General features: G+C 44.1%; 1 non-coding gene across 1 annotated transcript; it reads right to left on the bottom strand.

Annotated features, from left to right (window-relative positions):
• Nucleotides 1-22,235: 22,235 nt before the first annotated feature.
• Nucleotides 22,236-22,307, bottom strand: Trnan-auu (transfer RNA asparagine (anticodon AUU)). The gene has a single exon. It is a non-coding gene; the product is annotated as a tRNA-Asn (tRNA).
• Between the last annotated feature and the right edge of the window lie 293 nt (nt 22,308-22,600).

Below are 22,600 nucleotides of genomic sequence, written 5' to 3'. Positions count from 1 at the left end.
CAACAACAAACAGTATTATTACAACCTGTTGATTGGCCAGTAATACGAACCCCTGCCTATCCATTCCATGAAAACCACACATAAATAGCACTGTACATTTCTGCAATATGTGCGATTCACGTTTTAGGTGATTCACCCTGTAAGTACAGGTAATTCGGCAGCCAGAGTGTGAGCATTCGCGGAACCGAGAGTGCAAGATGACGAAACCTGAGCCTAAGCAAAATTTTAACTTTTTCCTATAGGCTCGATTGTGGTGCGATGTTCTTTGAGCACTGGAAGCTCTACTCTTTCTTGCGATTCCCGTTTCTTCGCAGACTAATGGTATGCCACTTTGTTAGTTCAAAAATGGTTCAAATGGCTCTGAGAACTATGGGACTTAACAGCTGTGGTCATCAGTCCCCTAGAACTTAGAACTACTTAAACCTAACTAACCTAAGGACATCACACACATCCATGCCCGAGGCAGGATTCGAACCTGCGACCGTAGCAGTCGCGCGGTTCCGGACTGAGCGCCTAGAACCGCGAGACCACCGCGGCCGGCCTTTGTTAGTCATCATTCAGACTTACTCGTTTTATCACATTGAAAACGCGATGAAGAATTGTTGCAGAAACGTTCCACAAAATTAAAATAAATAAGGTAAAGGCAACCAAAAATGTCGTAATAGTAGATGTTGCCACTGTAGAAGACCGGGATAAGATACTCAACCATGACAAACTTAAAAAGGTCGTTAAATGTGAACCGCCCAAAAAGCGGAATCCCTTGGTGATCTTGTATGATGTGCCCACCACCATGAATGAAAATGAAATCTATGAAACGATAAGTCAACAAAATTTTGAGGAAATGAATCCAGACAACTTTAAAAAAGAATTCAAACTGCGGTTCAAAACTGGACCCAGAGAGCGTGATACAGTACATCACGTAGCAGAAGTTTCCGGAAGTATGTGGCGTAAGCTCACCACTATGGGCAGAATATACATGGGGTTTCACTCAATAAACGTAAGGGACTACCTTGTAGTTCCCCGTTGTCACAACTGCGGAGACCTCGACCATATACACAAACACTGTGAGCGAAAGCCGGCTTGCTCCAGGTGCGGCGCTGAAGATCATACCAGGAAAACTTGTTGCAAAACAGGGATATGTATCCCCTGTGCAAGAAGAGGGAAAAGAAATTGTAATGCCACAGGAAGAAACTGCCCCACATACAGGGCTTTAGAGCAACGGCTTATCTCCAGGACTGATTATGGCTGAGTCCATATCAGTCAACAGGAAGCCTAAAAGAAAGTCCCCGAGTAAAAGGGTAAGGGATGCACTTAGGGCCAGCAGATTTAGGGAGTTCCTACAAGGAGTCACTAAAACCAAGACCATAAAGGTAGAAACCAAAGATGCTGGCGTACAAACGGACCCATGTGGGCCGACCAGTGCTCCCTTCCCCCGAAACCGGGGACTAAGGTCGCTTGAAGAACTAGAACGACCGCAAGGGCGACCTGTGGCAAATCAAATAGTAACTTCGGAAAAACAAAAAGTACAAGACAACACAATAAACAGTACATCATCTGATACAAACCCTCTTACACGTAAAGGTTCGGGCGTAGATCCCAATAGGGTATACCCCAACCTAGAACATGCATTACAACTTGCGCGACTGGAGGAGCCGGCGGTCCTCACCACAGCACTGAGGCATGTGGTACGTGTCGGGCATGAATATGGCAGAGACGTCACCTTCCCGGTAATGGAGGCTGTTGATAGAATACAGCTGAAGACAATGAACCTCCCCACGGACTTCGGAGCCCTGCGTGACCTGGTCAAAAAAGTTTTCGAAAGAAGAAACGAGAAGTTTGATCTTGATGAAATTTATAGTCAATCTGTCATCACAAATGGAAGACTAGCTCACGATTGGAGCAAGAACTGGCCGGATTCACACATCAGAACATATTACGCACGTGACCCATTTAAACGTAGGACAGATTAACTCTCATAATAGCAGATTAGTCATGCAGGAACTCCGCAGGGTCGTGGAGGAGAGGAGTCTGGATGTGCTCTGTCTGCAGGAACCATACTCCCTGGCTGGGCGAATCCCTTTTGCAGCAGCTAACTGGCAAGTCGTTCACAGCGAAGCGGAACCCAAAGCAGCTATAATGATAATAAACAGAGCAATAAGAGCCACAGTCCTATCACAGTTCTGCGACGATCACTGCAACGTCGTGGAACTACAAACACCAGCTGGAGTACTGTACATCATAAATATGTATTTCCAGTACGGTCGAGGAATAGACGAATTCCTAGACAAACTTATGCAAATAGCCACGGCGTTGCGGGGACGTCGATGTGTCATCACTGCAGATATAAATGCCAAATCCCCCCTGTGGTTCAGTGGCACGCGAGATGATAGAGGAGAAAAGGCTGAGGAGACCATCATGGCGTTACAATTGCTTGTCGCCAACAAGCAAGGAAATCCACCCACCTACGTAGGAGGTGGGGGCGAGGGCACAAACATAGACGTTACATTGGTCACGCCCAATCTCGCCACCAGATTAACCAATTGGATGGTCTGGGATCGGGTCACAACCAGTGACCACAACCTCATTACGTTTTCATTAGGGAATGAAGAGTGCCACTGGGACATGGGGTGGGAAATACAGCTGAATTACAACAGAGCTGACTGGGACCGCCTGTCACGGGAGTGTGAAATACCGATATTGCCGGATGGTGACGAAAATGTTGAAGGATATGCTGAAGAACTGGTGCAAGCGGTTGTCAGAGCGGTAAAAGCTGCCGTACCAACCAGGAGGAGAGCCGTAGCGGCCCCCCCGTCGCCATGGTCTACCGAACTCGGACAGATGCGCCAGTCTGTACGGAGGGCTAGGAGGTACTACCAGCGGAGTGTCGTCTGGGAGGAGAAGCAACGCTGGTTGCAAAGATACAGAGAAGAAAAAGAACACTTCCAACAGGAGCTTAAGGCAGTTAGGCTACAGAGTTGGGAAAAATATGTAAGAACACAGTTAGCCATGGACCCATGGGGTGTACCGTACAAGTTAGTACGGGAAAAGATCAGATCACCCATGGTGCTGTCCACCGTCAGGGATCAGGGCAGGATGACAGAGACCTGGCAGGAAACTGCTGAGGTCCTGCTCCGCGTCCTGCTGCCTGACGATGACGAAAACGATGACTCCGAGGCACAGCAACAAATTCGGAGACAAGACCTAGAAGAATATCAGAACAACAACGTGGTATATCCCTTCTCTGAAGAAGAAGTAGCCGCTCAGATAAATGCCCTCAAAAGAGGCAAGGCTCCTGGCCCAGACGGCATTACCGCGGAGGTGGTGCAATTCCTGGCCCCCCAGCTGGTAGCTCCTCTCACAAGGTTATATAACGAGTGCTTGAGGCTCGGGAAATATCCCCAAATTTGGAAAAGAGCCACAGTAGTGATAATTAAGAAAAGCCCGGATAAAGATCCACAGGAAGCAAAGTCTTATAGACCTATTTGCTTATTAGACACACTGGGGAAACTTTTTGAGAGGTTGCTGGCAGACAGGCTGGCAGCACACAGAGTTTTGTGCGGGATGAGCGACAGACAGTTCGGCTTCAGAGCTGGGAGATCGGCGTCTGACGCCATCGCCCTGGCTGCGGAGGTCTGTGCCGCTACCCCGCACAAATACGTGGTCGGCATCATGGTAGACATCAGTGGCGCCTTTGACAACCTGTGGTGGCCCTCCCTCTTCTCTCGCCTGCGTGAGAAGGAGTGCCCGAGGTCGCTATATGGTTGTCTGAGGAGCTATTGTGAGAATAGGGAGGTCTGGCTATCGTCCCCTAGCGGGAGAATAAGTAAGAAGATCACCAAGGGGTGTCCTCAGGGATCTGTCCTGGGGCCACTCTTTTGGGACATTAACATGGAACCCCTCTTGGACAATCTACAGAACAGTGACGATGTGCTAGAGGGCATAGCCTACGCGGACGACCTCCTCCTGCTGGTTGGCGGCCGTAGCCGCGAAGACCTAGAGCCGAAAATTGAAAGGGCTATCTCCATCTTGAGTACATGGTGCCATACGACCAAAATGAAGATCTCGCCAACAAAGTCCACGTACCTACTTTTGAAGGGGCAACTAGCCAGGAACCCGACAGTGAGAATAGATGGCTTGCCAGTTCTCAGACGCCATGAAGCGCGATACTTGGGAGTAATCGTCGATGAGAGGTGGACTTATGCATCACATATTGACACTGTCACACATAAATCATTAGAAACACTAAACAACTTAATATCAATTGGTCACAAGCGATTCCATCTGCCACCAGATCTGATCAAATTGTATCACAATAGCATATTGACATCTATCGTAGGGTATGGGTCAGGAGTCTGGGCCCACAGGCTCACGAGGGTTATGCCTGCCATGGCTGTGAGAAGAGTGCAGCGGAACATGCTTCTTAGATCGGTAGGGGCATATAGAACAACACCGGGCGGAGCACTAACGGTGTTAATGGGGCTTTGTCCGCTCGACATTAAAATCAGAGAACAAGCGACATGGTACTGGGTTAAGAAGGGAAACAGGGAGAAAATAGTTGATCTAATGGGGATACATGTGGGCAATAAACTGGAAATTAAACGTAGGGGGGAAGAACTCTGGCAACAACAATGGGACAACGAAGAAACCGGTCGCAGAACATATGAACTACTACCCAACATCAGGGAAAGATTGCAACTAAAACATTTCACGCCATCACGAGGACTGCTGCACTTCCTCACAGGTCATGGACCCTACCCGGCATATTTATGCCGGTTCGGGAAACGGGCTACACCAGCGTGTGACTGTGGGGCCACACCAGGCACCCCAGAACACGTGGTGTATGAGTGCCACCTCTTCGACGACGTAGCAGCGCAATTACGTCAACAGCTACCCAATTTTGACACGTATCACCTGCTCAGGCACGAGGACCATTTCCCAACTCTAAATAAACTGGCGAATGAGATATCACTTAAAGTAATTAAGGAATATCTAAGGAACAACGACTAGATGTCATATACCGAACTTGACCCTGCGCACCTGTCCTGTTCCGCCGGGGCGTGGACTGGCCAGCTGCCTCACGGCTGGAATCCGCCACGTCTGGGATTAGGGGGGGGGGGGTGCGCCCAACCACTGATCTAGACACTCACGATTTTGACTCTAGGCTAAGTTAGGTTAAACGTAGGATAAGTTAGGATAACAAAATAGTATAGTACTGCAGCGAACAACAACTCCGGCCAGCCCGGTGCCAGGGGCACGTTCACCGGGATTAGCTCGGTGAACAGGGCCACTAAGTAGGTTTATACAACGCTGGCACACCTGTAACGCTGCAGGTAGATGTACATTAGCATAAGTAGAATAAAAAAGCATAGAAAAACACAATTCATAATTGAAGTGCCCATAGTGAGAATACGAAAAACTATCATAGAGTAAGCTGTAGTAGTAATATGAAATTGTATAAACTAGGACCCACTAATCACATAAGGTGGTGGGTTGATATGTATCACATATATTGAAGAATAAAGAATTTTTTTTTTTAAAAAAAAAAAAAAAAAAAAAAAAGCGTTCCACTAACTCGTAACTGATTCTTGTTCTGCTTCGGACAGCGAAAGTTATTTGCTGCGGAATATTCCACATTGGTGAAGTTAAAAGCAAGGGTGATAACATTACGAGTGCGATATGAATTCCACAGTTAAACGCAGAGGAGAGAGTGCATAGAAGGAAAGTGTACATTGAAAGTCTCTATGAGGGGAACGACCTGTCTGATGACGTGGTAGATGAGTAAATTGGAGCATATATCGAAGACAGAGGAGGTCCAGCATTGGAGTCGGAAGTTAAAGAGCCTGCACATATGATAAAATAAGGCAGAAGGCATAGATATTATTCCACCGGAATTTTTTAAAATCACAGGGGGAGTAGAATGTATGGAACTGGCGAATGACATCAGACTTTCGCGAAAACATCATTTAGACTGTGCCGAGGTTAGCTAGAGCCGACAGAAGCGAGAATTATCGCACAATCATCTTAACAGCTCATGCTTCCAAGTAGTTGACAAGAGCAGTATACAGAAGAATGGGAAAGAAAAATGAGGCTCTGTTAGATGACGATGAGTTTCGCTTCAGGGAAGGTAAAGCCACCAGAGAGATAGTTCTGAGTTTGCGGTTGGCAATGGAAGCAATACTGACGGAAAGTTAAGACATGCTCATAGGATCTATAGACCTACAAAAAGCTTTCGAGAATGTTAAACGGTGCAAGATGACCGAAATTCTGAGAGAAAAGGGAGTAACCTTTAGCGAAAGAGGGCTAATATACAATATATACATGAACCAAAAGGGAAAAGTATGATTGGAAACCGAGGAACGAAGTGCTCGGAGCAAATAGAGTGTAACACGGGGATGCACTGCCATACTTTTCAGTGTATACATCGAAGAAGCAAAGAAGGAAATGAAAGAAACTTTGTAGGATGTCATTAAAATTCAAGATTAAGGAATATAAGTAATAAGATTCGCTGATGTTGTTGCTGTCTTGAATGAATATGAAGAATAATTACAGGACCTTTTTAATGGAATGAACAATCTAATGAGAACAGAGTAATGGATGAGAGTCAACAGACCATTGACGAAAGTAATGAGGGGTAGCAGAAATGAGAATACCTAGGAATTTGACAAAAAAATTGGTGGTCACGAAGTAGACGGAGTTCAAAGACTCTGCTGGCCGGCCGAAGTGGCCTAGGCGCTACAGTCTGGAACCGCGGGACCGCTATGGTCGCAGGTTCGAATCCTGCCTCGGGCATGGATGTGCGTGATGCCCTCGTGTACAGTTCTACCACTGGGCGCAAGAGAAATTACGGGACGATGACAGATTTTTTGCACGCGTTCTATTTAGCGACGAAGCGTCATTCACCAACAGCGGTAACGTAAACCGGCATAATATGCACTATTGGGCAACGAAAAATCCACGATGGCTGCGACAAGTGGAACATTAGCGACCTTGGCGCGTTAATATATGGTGCGGCATTATGGGAGGAAGGATTATTGGCCCCCATTTTAGCGATGGCAATCTAAATGGTGCAACGTATGCTGATTTACTACGTAATGTTCTACCGATGTTACTACAAGATGCTTCACTGCGTGACAGAATGCCGATGTACTTCCAATATGATGGAGGTCCGGTACATAGCTAGCGTGCAGTTGAAGCGGTATTGAAAAGTATATTTCACGACAGTTGGATTGGTCGTCGAAGCACCACACCGTGGCCCGCACGTTCACCGCATCTGACGTCCCCGGATTTCTTTCTGTTGGGGAAGTTGAAGGATATTTGCTATCGTGTTCCACCGACAACGCCTGACAACATGCGTCAGCGCATTGTCAGTGCTTGTGCGAACATTACGGAAGGTGAACTAGTCGCTGTTGAGAAGAATGTCGTTACACGTATTGCCAAATGCACTGAGGTTGACGGACATCATTTTGAACATTTATTGCATTAATGTGGTATTTACACGTAATCATGCTCTAACAGCATGCGTTCTCAGAAATTAAAAGTTCACAAAGGTACATATATCACTTTGGAACAACCGACATAAAATGTTCAAACGCACCTACCTTCTGTATTTTAATTTATAAAACATACCTGTAACCGACTGTTCGTCTAAAATTGTGAGCCATATGTTTGTGACTATTACAGCGCCATCTATTACAAAGCGATAAAAGTGGTGCAACTAAAACACTCATATTTCTTTACGTACTACACGAATATGTAATAAAAATGGGGGTTCCTTTTTTAAAAAAACGCAGTTGATATCCGTTTGACCTATGGCAGCGCCATCTAGCGGGCCAACCATAGCGCCATCTGGTCTCCCCCTTGAAGCTAGCGAAGTTTCGTTCTTTATAGTTTTTTCGTTTGACGCTTATTTCGTGAGATATTTGGCCCGGTCACGGCCGATGGACCACGCTCTATATATAGAAGTTTTGACATAATTTTACACAAAAGAAGACCAAAAAATGGACACTTCAAGTGCATTTGGTGCAGCTCTCATAAGGCCTCGCATGGTGCAGGTGGTTGGTGATGAGGAACACTGAAGGAAATGGCTGTTAGTCTGCTCAACGTCACACTGGCAGAGAACTGAGTCCACAGAGAAACCCCAAGTCCACTGACTGATCTTGCATCTCGTTGTGTTTGACGTAATCTATTGAGAGACCTGCATATTGACCACTTCGCCGAATGTCCAGGGGGAAGTTTTTTCTTTGGAGACATCCATTCTCCCAAATACGTTCATTCCTCCCGCCATCGCGAGATCCTTGCCGTATGTGGATTCTCGATGAGAGCCTCAGTAGTTGTCAAGAAGTTCTTTCTTCATTTCGGCCTAGGATATGTGGGTTGACGACGGTATAGTGGATGGGCTTCCTTCGTTGTGGCCTCGCTTTCCTCATATCTCGCAGCTGCCTCACGACTGATTTCTGGAGGAGCTATGCCAGCGAAGCAATGGAGTTTTTCCACAGGAGTAGGTCTTAAGCAACCTGTGATAATCCGGCAAGACTCATTTAGAGCCACATCTACGTTCCTGGCATGACTGGACTTGTACCATACCGAACATGCATATTCAGCAGTGGAACAACATAGAGCAAGCGTGCTTGAGCGCACAGTGCATGGACTAGCAACCCATGATGTACATGTCAATTTTCGCACTGTGTTATTTCTGGCTGCCACTTTCTGTTTGGTGTTTAGGCAGTGCTTTTTATACGTTAGCGCGCGATCCAGAGTTACTCCAAGATATTTGGGAGTAGGATTATGTTCGAGTATCATGCCTCCACGAATATACTTAAGGATCTATTTGCCTGTTTATTCTTCCAGTGGAAAACGCAGGTCTGAGTCTTGGCAGGATTAGGTTTCTAGTAATTCCCGTGATTGTAAACAATGAATTCTTCCAAAGATTTTGGTAGCGTATCTTCTACAGTCTCAAAATAGACAGCCTGAGTAATGATAGCGCAGTAATCAGCATAAACGAAGCTTCGAGTTCCTTCAGGGATAGGTTGCTCGTTGGTATAGATGTTGAATAATAGCGGCGCAAGCACGCTGTCTTGTAGTAACCCATTTAACTGAGTTCTCCATCTACACTACTGGCCATTAAAACTGCTACACCACGAAGATGACGCGCTACAGATGCGAAATTTAACCGACAGGAAGAAGATCCTGTGATATGCAAATGATTCGCTTTTCAGAGAATTCACACAAGGTTAGCACCGGTGGCGATACCTACAACGTACTCACATGAGGAAAGTTTCCAACCGATTTCTCATACACAGACAGCAGTTGACCGGCGTTGCCTGGTGAAACGTTGTTGTGATGGCTCGTGTAAGGAGGATAAATGCGTACCGTCACGTTTCTGACTTCGATAAAGGTCGGATTGTAGCCTATCGCGATTGCGGTTTATCGTATTGCTGGATCCCAAGGGCCTCGTATCACTAGCAGTCGAGATGACAGGCATTTTATCCGCACGGCTGTAACGGATCGTGCAGCCACGTCTCGATCCCTGAGTCAACAGATGGGGACCTTTGCAAGACAACAACCATCTGCACGAACAGTTCGACGACGTTTGCACAGCATGGACTATCAGCTCGGAGGCCGTGGCTGCCGTTACCCTTGATGCTACATCACAGACAGGAGCGCGTGCGATGGTGTACTCAACGACGAATCTGGGTGCACGAATGGCAAAACGTCATTTTTTCGGATGAATCCGGGTTCTGTTTACAGCATCACGATGGTCGCATCCGTATTTGGTGACATCGCGGTGAACGCACATTGGAAGCGTGTATTCGTCATCGCCATACTGGCGTATCACCCGGCGTGATGGTATAGGGTGCCATTGGTTACACGTCTCGGGCACCTCTTGTTCGCATTGACGGAACTTTGAACAGTGGACGTTACATTTCAGATGTGTTACGACCCGTGGCTCCACCCTTCATTTGATCCGTGCGAAACCCTACATTTCAGCAGGATAAAGCACGACCGCATGTTGCAGCTCCTGTACGGGTGTTTCTGGATACAGAAAATGTTCGACTGCTGCCCTGGCCAGCACATTCTCCAGATCTCTCACCAACTGAAAACGTCTGGTCAATGGTGGCCGAGCAACTGGCTCGTCACAATACGCCAGTCACTACTCTTGATGAACTGTGGTATCGTGTTGAAACTGCATGGGCAGCTGCACCTGTACACGTCATCCAAGCTCTGTTTGACTCAATGCCCAGGCGTATCAAGGCCGTTATTACGGCCAGAGGTGGTTTTTCTGGGTACTGATTTCTCAGGATCTATGCACCCAAATTGCGTGAAAATGTAATCATAAGTCAGTTCTAGTTTAATATATTTGTCCAATGAATACCCGTTTATCATCTGCATTTCTTCTTGGTGTAGCAATTTTAATGGCCAGTAGAGTACTTTTTTTACCCTGAAGACCCAGAAAAAAATCTGGAGAATGTCCTCTTTAGGACCAGAGTTGACTGTGATATTCGTGAATATCGAAGGACGTATGTTGCAAGTGCTACTCTGAAATGAAGAGATTGGCACAGGTGTGGAATTCGTGGCGGGCTGCTTCAAATCATTCAAAAGACAGATGACCGCCGCCAAAAAAAGAGGCAGCACGCCTCAGTATTTCTACAGGGACCTCCAATGACTTGTTGAGTCCATGCCACGTCGAGTTACTGCGTTACTCAGGACAAATGGAGGTCCGACACGATACTAGGAGGAGTACACAAGCGGCAAGACGCAGTCAATACCTTCGCTGCGCAGTGCCGATGGTACTGTTACCGACGACTGTGCCGCTAAAGCGGAGTTATTGAACCCAGTTTTCCAAAATTCCTTCACCAGGGAAGACCGATGGAATATTCCAGAATTTGAAACACGAACAGCTGCTACCATGAGTTTCTTAGAAGTAGATACCTTAGGGATTGCGAAGCAACTCAAATCGCTTGATACGGGCATCTCTTCAGGTCCAGATTGTATACCGATTAGGTTCCTTTCGGATTACGCTGATACAATAGCTCCCTACTTAGCAATCATATACAACCGCTCGCTCGCCGATAGATCTGTACCTACAGATTGGAAAATTGCACAGGTCGCACCAGTGTTTAAGAAGGGTAGTAGGAGTAATCCATCAAACTACAGACCTACGTCGGTTTGCAGTAGGGTTTTGGAGCATATACTGTATTCAAACATTATGAATCACCTCGAAGGGAATGACCTATTGATACGTAATGATCATGGTTTCAGAAAAATCGTTCTTGTCCAACGCAGCTAGCTCTTTATTCGCACGAAGTAATGGCCGCTATCGACAGGAGATCTCAAGTTGATTCCGTGTTTCTGGATTTCCGGAAGGCTTTTGACACCGTCCCCGACAAGCGACTTCTAATCAAGCTGCGGCCCTATGGGGTATCGTCTCAGTTGTGCGACTGGATTCGTGATTTCCTGTCAGGAAGGTCGCAGTTCGTAGTAATAGACGGCGAATCATCGAGTAAAACTGAAGTGATATCAGGTGTTCCCCAGGGAAGCGTCCTGGGACCTCTGCTGTTTCTGATCTATATAAAAGACCTGGATGACAATTTGAGCAGTTCTCTTAGATTGTTAGCAGATGATGCTGTAATTTACCGTCTAGTAAGGTCATCCATAGACCATTATCAGTTGCAAAGCGATTTAGAAAAGATTGCTGTATGGTGTGCGAGGTGGCAGTTCACACTAAATAATGAAAAGTGTGACGTGATCCACATGAGCTCCAAAAGAAATCCGTTGGAATTCGAGTACTCGATAAATAGTAGAATTCTCAAGGCTGTCAATTCAACTAAGTACCTGGATGTTAAAATTACGAACAACTTCAGTTGGAAAGACCACATAGATAATATTGTGGGGAAGGCGAGCCAAAGGTTGAGTTTCATTGACAGGACACTTAGAAGATGCAACAAGTCCACTAAAGACAGCTTACACTACACTCGTTCGTCCTCTGTTAGAATATTGCTGCTCGGTGTGGGATTCTTACCAGGTGGGATTGACGGAGGACATTGAAAGGGTGCGAAAAAGGGCAGCTCGTTTTGTATTATCACGTAGTAGGGGAGAGAGTGTGGCAGATATTATACGCGAGTTGGGATGGAAGTCATTACAGCAAAGACGTTTTCGTCACGGCGAGATCTATTTACGTAATTTCAGGCACCAACTTTCTCTTCCGAATGGGAAAATATGTTGTTGAGCCCAACGTACATAGGTAGCAATGATCATCAAAATAAAATAAGAGAAATCAGAGATCGAACAGAAAGGTTTAGGTGTTCGTTTTTCCCGCGCGCAGTTCGGGAGTGGAATGGTAGAGAGATAGTACGATTGTGGTTCGATGAACCCTCTGCCAAGCACTTAAATGTGAATTGCAGAGTAATCATGTAGATGTAGATGTATCTCATGACTTTTGTCGCCTCAGTGTGTGTCAGTATTAGTTCAAATTGTGTGCGGCTGGGAGATTCGCGAAGGAATCGGACCGGCGCTGGTGGTTGTGGAGTGTGGGCCGCGGCAGACAGAGTGGCTCTTCCTTCTTTTTCCGTCGCAGTCTCAAGGCCGCGACCTCACGCTGGGGCAGCTGCGTGTAGCGGTGGGAACTGGCGGAGCGCAATGATACCAGGGCTGGCGGCGGCGAGTTCACAGCGGAATGGCGCGCGTCTGGGCACCGCACAGCTCGAGGAATGGAGAGGGCCCCACGTAATTGCTGGCCAGCCGGTGGATGGGGGGGGGGGGGGGGAAAGAGACAGACAGAGAGAGAGAGAGATAGAGAGAGAGAAATAAAAAACAAATGCGGATTGTATGGCTGGGAAAAATCGCTAAACGCCTCGACCGGGTGGCCAGCAAGGCTTTTCGCCGCGGGCAGTCGTCTTGGGCGTCGGCTGTGTTCCGTGCCGGCGGGCACTAAAATATTCCACTGTGCCTGCCAGGTTCTAAGGCATCTGAGCTCTACCTTACGTGGTAGGGCAGCCTCAGATCTACCTAAGTCTCTTTGAAATGACAACCCAATCAAGCCAGAGTAATCTTTTTGTTTGCATTTTAATTTTAATTATTATAATATAAAAATTATAATGTTATATATAATATAATAATGATATAATTATTATTATTATATAATAGAAGTTACAGCTATATAATAGTTACACACTTCTTATTTGCACACTTTTTTTAAAAATGATCAGTACGTCTGGAAGGACTTCAACTGTATACAGGTTGGTCCATTGATCGTGACCGGGCCAAATATCGTGGGGGTGATTGAGGGTGGGCCAAATAGCTCACGAAATATGCGTCAAAGGAAAAAACTACAAAGAACGGAACTTGTCTAGCTTGAAGAGGGAAACCAGATGGCGCTACGGTTGGCCCGTTAGATAGCGCTGCTATAGGTCAAACTGATATCAATTGCGTTTTCTTAAATAGCAACCCCCATTTTTATTACGTATTCGTGTAGTACGTAAAGAAATATGAATGCTTTAGTTGGGCCACTTTTTTTCGCTTTGTGATAGATGGCGCTGTAATAGTCACAAACATATGGCTCTCAATTTTAGACGAACAGTTGGTAACAGGTAGGTTTTTTAAATTAAAGTACAGAACGTAGGTACGTTTGAACATTTTATTTCCGTTGTTCCAATGTGATACATGTACCTTTGTGAACTTACCATTTCTGAGAGCGCACGCTGTTACAGCGTGATTACCTGTAAATACCACATTAACGCAATAAATGCTCAAAATGATGTCGTTCAACCTCAATGCATTTGTCAATATGTGTAATGACATTCCTCTCAACAGCGAGTAGTTCGCCTCCATTGACAATGCGCTGACGCATGTTGTCAGGCGTTGCCGGTGGATCACGATAGCAAATATCCTTCAACATTCGTTACAGAAAGAAATCCGGGGACGTCAGATCCGGTGAACGTGCGAGCCATGGTATGGTGCTTCGACGACCAATTCAACTGTCGTGAAATATGCTATTCAATATCGCTTCAACCACACACGAGCTATGTGCCGGACATCCACCATGTTGGAAGTACATCGCCATTCTGTCATGCAGTGAAACATCTTGTAGTAAAATCGGTACAACGTTACGAAGGAAATCAGCATACATTGCACCACTTAGATTGCCATCGATAAAACATTCATATTTATTTACGTACTATACGAATACGTAATAAAAATGGGGGTTCCTATTTAAGAAAACGCAGTTGATATCCTTTTGACCTATGGCAGCGCCATCTAGCGGGCCAATCATAGCGCCATCTGGTTTCCCCCTTCAAGCTAGACGAGTTTCGTTCTTTGTAGTTTTCTCGTTTGACGCTTATTTCGTGAGATATTTGGCCAGGTCACTATCAATGGACCACCCTGTATACAAGCACTCATTAAAATGTCATTGACCGAGCGAGGTGGCGCAGTGGTTAGACACTGGACTCGCATTCGGGAGGACGACGGTTCAATCCCGCGTCCGGCCATCCTGATTTAGGTTTTCCGTGATTTCCCTAAATCGCTCCAGGCAAATGCCGGGATGGTTCCTTTCAAAGGGCACGGCCGACTTCCTTCCCCGTCCTTCCCTAATCCGATGAGACCGATGACCTCGCTGTCTGGTCTCCTTCCCCGAAACAACCAACCAAAATGTCATTATTAAATCTCCAAATCAATACTGTCTTCCTATTTTGTATCGAACGATTTAAAAGGAAACAAACAAGAAATGGTATACGCAACATTTAATGCATTGTATTCTAGAGCTAATCTGACGCTGGCGACAGTGAAGTTCTTTCTTCTTTCTCGAAATACGATCCATTGGCAAATCCACGACATAATGTTCCAGCTTGTCATAACCAGAATCCGTTTTTTTAAATTTGGGTTGTCTTCCTCCCTGCGTAATAACATTGCAGTTTGATTCCAGAATTTCTGCGACGATTCTTCGACGAAATGCCACGTGGTTCAGTTTACCACCGTCCTCCCTCTAGAACTACCGTACTTTTCACCCAGCTACGTGAAAAAAATGTGCACTAATGAGGAAGTGCCTATTCCTGATGGTACTGTATACAGTGTAATATCTTGGCCACCTCTGCCGGTTCCACTCATGAACTTGAGTCACTGGCAAATGACTTTTCGTTGTTGAACTGCTCTCCGCCTTTTATGCTGATGTGAATATCGCATTAATGGATGAACTGGATTCATAGCATCAATCTTCGTACATCCATATTTAAATTGGATGATGGTGGTACATCAGCTGGTATAATTTTTATTAAAAATGAAACTCCTCCAGCTGTACTTAAGATTTCATAAACACATGGTCTATACCGAAGATGAATGCCCCACTAGTAGCCAAATAAATATGACATCTTAAGTACAGCTGCAAGAGTTCCATTTTTCACAAAAATTATCGTATGAAGGTTTGTTGCCACTGTCACCTCGTTGTTGTCATTCAATGAAGCCACTAATACGTTGGCTGAACTATCCGAAGCCAAATGTCCTTCTAGGTTTCTTTTTCATTTCAACTCACTTTTGCAAATTACAATCTTTACCATTTCTGCTGGCTGTTATTCTACCTATCGGAATACTTCTTAGATGCAAGTCACACGGAAGATGAAGTAAGTAGATTATCAGAAGACAGTCAACACGGCAGCTCTTCCAGCTGGTCCTCATATGTCATGACTGCTCTGTAACAAAAACTATTGTCAACATATTGTTTCTAGCAATTTACGAACATCCTGATATGATTCGAGCCATGTCAAACGTCCATTACTTGGCCCTTCACACCAACTTAGAGGTTATCCTCGAAATAACTGCTTTATCCCATGCGCTCACAATAAAGAACCAAACTCTGTACATTCGTGGATCCTGATAAATATGTATAAGAACACGATATACATTTTAGTGACTGACAGCGGTATAATATGCTTCTGTTGCTTAAAGATAGATACATGTGTACTTACGTTACAGCAAAAGACAATTGCAGAAACAGTGAATCGCATGTTTAAATGCGTAAATCTTATTGCTTTCCAGAAGGATGTGCTTAAAAAGGCAGTCACTGGTGCTATGTTGTGCACTGCAGATATCCATATTATCCCTTACTATGTTAATACGTCATTCTGAGACAATATGTAAACATTTATTTCTCTAATACAAACGCGCACAGAAAAGTTATACTTGCTACAGGGTCAGTCGGATAATTCATTTTCAGTAAATCAACTTGTCTCATGAACATATGCTTCCTCATCAGAAAAAGCTAAATGTTTTTAAACTTTATTATGAGTCTGTTGGATAATGTGTATACTTATGCCAGCAAAGCCAGATTAAAGAAGTAGGATAAGAAGTTTTAAACTCCTCTGCAAGAATCCTTCCTCAAGGACAACAGCCGTATCTGAGTTAATACGAGCACCCGCTAATAGTGTAGTAACTAAATATTCACAACGCCCGTGTATGTATGTATATCTTCTCGGCGTCGTTGTTTGTGCACAGTCACAGGTCCACAAATTCACGTTATGTTTATGCCATTATATATGCTGGAGAAAATTATAAGAGAACTAGCGGATCCGACAGACGTTGTCCTGCATGATATTTCAAGCGATTAGGATATTAAACAAAGTATGAAATGAAAGACAAATAATATAATAATTTCATTATTCTTTATTTTGAAATAACATCAATTTTTCTAAAAACAATTCGTTCTAATCAATAATGTTTGTTTAATTTTATCTTAATACGAGATGATGAACAATATTTTTAGTCAATTCCTGAGGAGTATAAATGAATAAACTTGACGGTTTTCCAAACGCAAGAACACACCACATATTCTTGGCCATGTGAAAAGACCGGATTTTCTAGATCCAACCCACAAATCGACATTGTTTGACCTTGCATAAGAATAAAATATTAGGTAATGACATGTGTAGATTGTACCTGTTGCTGGATTTCTTTGTTTGATATTTAAATAATATCCATCTTCTCCTTCCCAAAATATCAATGGATATTGAAAAGCATCGTAAGAGTGATGACTGTCTTCAATCATATGCACTGTGTTATCTCTGTGTTGGATTCGTATATCTCGACGTTGAAATGCGTCGCCAACCATAACAACTGCAACTTCATTAATGGTCGGTGCATTATATCGGCCCGCGTGCTTCCCAGATGGTACTTTGTCTGCTTTGATGACGATCGTATAGTTGTCGTTTTGCAGTCTGTTTGAAACGGTATTGGACAACTGGACCAACTGGTTGTGATTCTGTAAAAACAGTTCTAAAATACCCGCAATTCTCGCTCCCCCATCTGCTCGATACGGTTGTACTGGCAGCGTGCGTTTATTTGCTGCTCCTCATGAGCCATGAAGTAGGTTTGCAGAAGTTTTGAGTCGGTATCAGGCATCGGCATTAAAGAACCAATTTGATGATACACTTGGCCCTGAATCTTAAACGTTGATTGAAAATTGCGACCATCCTCATTCGGAACGATTTTTGTTGCTCCAAATGATGTCATTTGAAAGCACAAATTGAATTTGAGAATTTTACAGAAAAACAATTTAGATTGAGATGAAGCTCCAGCCAATAGTGTTTTCAATGGTTCTGGCGGCGAATTCAATGGTGGCAGCAGACGCGCAGCAGAAACCGGCCGATTCACCTTTGTATTTCAGTGCATGACAGCGTTGGCGTTGTTTGTTCATAGCACCGATTACAATTTGTGAATGTGACGAATAGTCGATGTCTGACTCATGTTCAAACGCAAGGCGAAGAAGTGAGGCACGTGTCAATGCGCGATACACTTGCAAACGCTGTTGTTCACTCACGTGTTCTGAGTGTGTCGGCGACTTGCTGATGGGCCAGTCTTCATCTCCATGCATTGGCTCGAAGCCGTTCGTTGCGTTGCTCTTGACTTTCATTAGCACGTCTGATTGCAGCCTGGTTTCCTAAATTTTGTCCGTCAGTTGATCTTCTGCCGATCTATTTAACCGACGGTTCTGGACTAATTGTGAATTCCGAGCCCGTCGACCAATATTTCCTCCTCGTCCACGAAGACGTGGCATTGGTTTATGTACGTAACTTATATGTCAATATAATATACTTAATATTCACTGAAATGCGACACCTGAAATATCAAAAGACACCGTACAAAAAAATGAAAATGTCAAAATAACAGAACACACTTAATATGTTGTTGTTGTTGTGGTCTTCAGTCCTGAGACTGGTTTGATGCAGCTCTCCATGCCACACTTAATATAATACACTAAAATTAAAATGTCGAAAAATAAACGAAATCCTATGCACGCAACTTATATCTGAATATAATACGCTCAATATTGCACACAAAAATGCAACGCCACCTATCGTGTTGAGTTAAGAATGTAAATTTTCCATGCCCCGCACACACAAAAATTTCATTCAAATCGTTCTAGCCGTTTAGTTGCAGTATAGATAAATAACATAGATACCGACTGCAGTGCCATCTGCCGGGCTGATTTGTGAATCTAAACCATCCATAGCGCCACCCAAACGCATACGAAAAAAATTCATTCAAATCGGTTCAGCCGTTTAGGAGGAGTTCAGTGACATACACACGTACAGTAGAATTATATATATAAAGATGGAAAATAGATCAAGACGAACGAAAAGGTAGTTACTACAGAAGGCTGAGTGGATGGAAAGAAACAATAAATTGTTTGGAATTTGCAGACGACTTCGTAATAATAGATCGGATCATAGAGAACACAAAGAAGCTCTTGTGGAAGAGAAAGATGAAAGGCAGGTGTACAAATACCCTCTGGGAAGACAGGGTACATTATCAATAAAAGCAACTCACCAAGAATTTTAAAAAACCAAGTTTAGGAACTAAAAAGAAAACACACAACTTAAAATATCTGGGTGAAACTGTAAACATAAAAAATGAAAAAGGACTAATTGAAATCAGAACGGAAAAATGAAGGCAGCATAACATGAAATTATAAATTTATACAAACGAGACTATGTAAAGCCTTAAATTAACATCTTTAGAAAAACAATTTTTATTGCTTACGTTTTTCTGATGTATATGTTGTTGTTGTGGTCTTCATTCCTGAGACTGGTTTGATGCAGCTCTCCATGCTACCCTATCCCGTGCAAGCTTCTTCATCTGCCAGTACTTACTGCAACCCACATCCTTCTGAATCTTCATCTCTTGGTCTCCCTCTACGATTTTAACCCTCCACGATGCCCTCCAATGCTAAATTTGTGATCACTTGAAGCCTCAGAACATGTCCTACTAACCGGTCCCTTCTTCTTGTCAAGTCGTGCCTCTCCTCTACCCATCTAATCTTCAGCATTCTTCTGTAGCACCACATTTCGAAAGCTTCTATTCTCTTCTTGTCCAAACTATTTATCGTCCATGTTTCACTTCCATACATGGCTACACTCCATACAAATACTTTCAGAAATGACTTCCTGACACTTAAATCTATACTCGATGTTAACAAATTTCTCTTCTTGAGAAACGCTTTCCTTGCCGTTGCCAGTCTACATTTTATATCTTCTCTACTTCGACCATCATCAGTTATTTTGCTCCCCAAATAGCAAAACTCCTTTGCTAATTTAAGTGTCTCATTTCCTAATCTAATTCCCTCAGCATCACCCGATTTAATTTGACTACATTCCATTATCCTCGTTTTGCTTTTGTTAATGTTCATCTTATATCCTCCTTTCAAGACACTGTCCATTCCGTTCAACTGCTCTTCCAAGTCCTTTGCTGTCTCTGACAGAATTACAATGTCATTGGCGAACCTCAAAGTTTTTATTTCTTCTCCATGGGTTTTATACCTACTCCGAATTTTTCTTTTGTTTCCTTTACTGCTTGCTCAATATACAGATTGAGTAACATCGGGGAGAGGCTACAACCCTGTCTCACTCCCTTCCCAACCATTGCCTCCCTTTATGCCCCTCGACTCTTATAACTGCCATATGGTTTCTGTACAAATTGTAAATAGCCTTTCGCTCCCTGTATTTTACCCCTGCCACCTTTAGAATTTGAAAGAGACTATTCCAGTCAACATTGTCAAAAACTTTCTCTAAGTCTACAAATGCTAGAAACATAGGTTTGCCTTTCCTTAATCTTTCTTCTAAGATAAGTAGTAAGGTCAGTATTGTCTCACGTGTCCCAACATCTCTACGGAATCCAAACTAATCTTTCCCGAGGTCGGCTTCTACCAGTTTTTCCATTCGCGTTAGTATTTTGCAGCTGTGACTTATTAAACTGATAGTTCGGTAATTTTCACATCTGTCAACACCTCCTTTCTTTGAGATTGGAATTATTATATTCTTCTTGAAGTCTGAGGGTATTTCGCCTGTCTGATACGTCTTGCTCACCAGATGGTAGAATTTTGTCAGGACTGGCTCTCCCAAGGCTGTCAGTAGTTCTAATGGAATGTTGTCTACTCCCGGGGCCTTGTTTCGACTCAGGCCTTTCAGTTCTCTGTCAAACTCTTCACGCAGTATCGTATCTCCCATTTCATCTTCATCTACATCCTCTTCCATTTCCATAATATTGTTCTCAAGTACATCGGCCTTGTACAGACCCTCCATATACTCCTTCCACCTTTCTGCTTTCCCTTCTTTGCTTAGAACTGGGTTTCCATCTGAGCTCTTGATATTCATACAAGTGGTTCTCCTTTCTCCAAAGGTCTCTTTAATTTTCCTGTAGGCAGTATCTATCTTAACCCTAGTGAGATAAGCCTCTACATCCTTATATTTGTCCTCTAGCCATCCCTGATAACCATTTTGCACTTCCTGTCGATCTCATTTTTGAGACGTCTGTATTCCTTTTTGCCTGCTTCATTTACTGCATTTTCATATTTTCTCCTTTCATCAATTAAATTCAATATTTCTTCTGTTACCCAAGGAGTTCTACTAGCTCTCGTCTTTTTACCTACTTAATCCTCTGGTGCCTTCTCTAATTCATCCCTCAGAGCTACCCATTCTTCTTCTACTGTACTTCTTTCCCCCATTCCTGTCAATTGTTCCCTTATGCTCTCCCTGAAACTCTGTACAACCTCTGGTCCTTTCAGTTTATCCAGGTCCCAACTCCTTAAATTCCCACCTTTTTGCAGTTTCTTCAGTTTTAATCTACAGTTCATAACCAATAGATTGTGGTCAGAATCCACATCTGCCCTGGAAATGTCTTACAATTTAAAACCTGGTTCCTAAATCTCTGTCTTACCATTATATAATCTATCTGATACCTTCTAGTATCTCCAGGATTCTTCCATATATACAACCTTCTTTCATGATTCTTGAACCAATTGTAAGCTACGATTAAGTTATGCTCTGTGCAAAACTCTACCAGGCGGCTTCCTCTTTCATTTCTTAGCCCCAATCCATATCCACCTACTATGTTTCCATCTCTCCCTTTTCCTACTCTCGAATTCCAGTCACCAATGACTATTAAATTTTCGTCTCCCTTCACTACCTGAATAATTTCTTTTATCTCATCATACATTTCATCAATTTCTTCATCATCTGCAAGGTTGTTGGCATATAAACTTCCACTACTGTAGTAGGCATGGGCTTCGTGTCTATCTTGGCCACAATAATGCGTTCACTATGCTGTTTGTAGTAGCTTACCCGCAAACCTATTTTTTTATTCATTATTAAGCCTACTCCTGCATTACCCCTATTTGATTTTGTGTTTATAACCCTGTATTCACCTGACCAAAAGTCTTGTTCCTCCTGCCACCGAACTTCACTAATTCCCACTATATCTAACTTTAACCTATCCGTTTCCCTTTTTAAATTTTCTAATCTACCTGCCCGGTTAAGGGATCTGACGTTCCACGCTCCGATCCGTAGAATGCCAGTTTTCTTTTTCCTGATAACGACGTCCTCTTGAGTAGTCCCCGCCCGGAGATCCGAATGGGGGACTATTTTACCTCCGGAATATCTTACCCAAGAGGGCGGCATCATCATTTATCCATACAGTAAAGCTGCATGCCCTCGAGAAAAATTACGGCCGTAGTTTCACCTTGCTTTCAGCCGTTCGCAGTACCAGCACAGCAAGGCCGTTTCGGTTAATGTTGCAAGGCCAGGTCAGTCAATCATCCAGACTGTTGCCCTGCAACTACTGAAAAGGCTGCTGCCCCTCTTCAGGAACCACACGTTTGTCTGGCCTCCGTTGTGGTTGCACCTACGGTACGGCCATCTGTATCGCTGAGGCACGCTGATGTATATATGGGGACCAAAGAATTGAATGAAAGTTTGTGCCAAGGCCGGTATTCGAACCTGGGTCACCTGCTCAATAGGCAGATGTGCTAACCACTACACCACCCTGGCACAGTTGCTTTCCATTACTGCACCGACTATCTTAGCAAGCATCCCTCCTCAGTCCGAATTCCCATTTATCCCTCAGCCCACTTGGTATTGTCCCTTAATTCGAACAGCCTCTACAACTGCATTGGAATAGCGCCCCACCATTAGATGATACAGGAATGGGAATGTGGATTGAGGGTGACTCGCACTAGGATAGTCCACGCAATTGTGCAAAGGCACTGTGACAGTAGCGTGTAGTGGTTAGGACAGCTGTCTAGTGAGCAGGAACCAGGTTCGAATACCGGCCTCGGTACAAA

This window comes from Schistocerca cancellata, chromosome 10 (genome assembly GCF_023864275.1).
Source record: "Schistocerca cancellata isolate TAMUIC-IGC-003103 chromosome 10, iqSchCanc2.1, whole genome shotgun sequence".
Classification (NCBI taxonomy): domain Eukaryota; kingdom Metazoa; phylum Arthropoda; class Insecta; order Orthoptera; family Acrididae; genus Schistocerca; species Schistocerca cancellata.
Note: the sequence above shows the minus strand (reverse complement) of the source record. Positions and strands in the feature narration are given on the sequence as shown.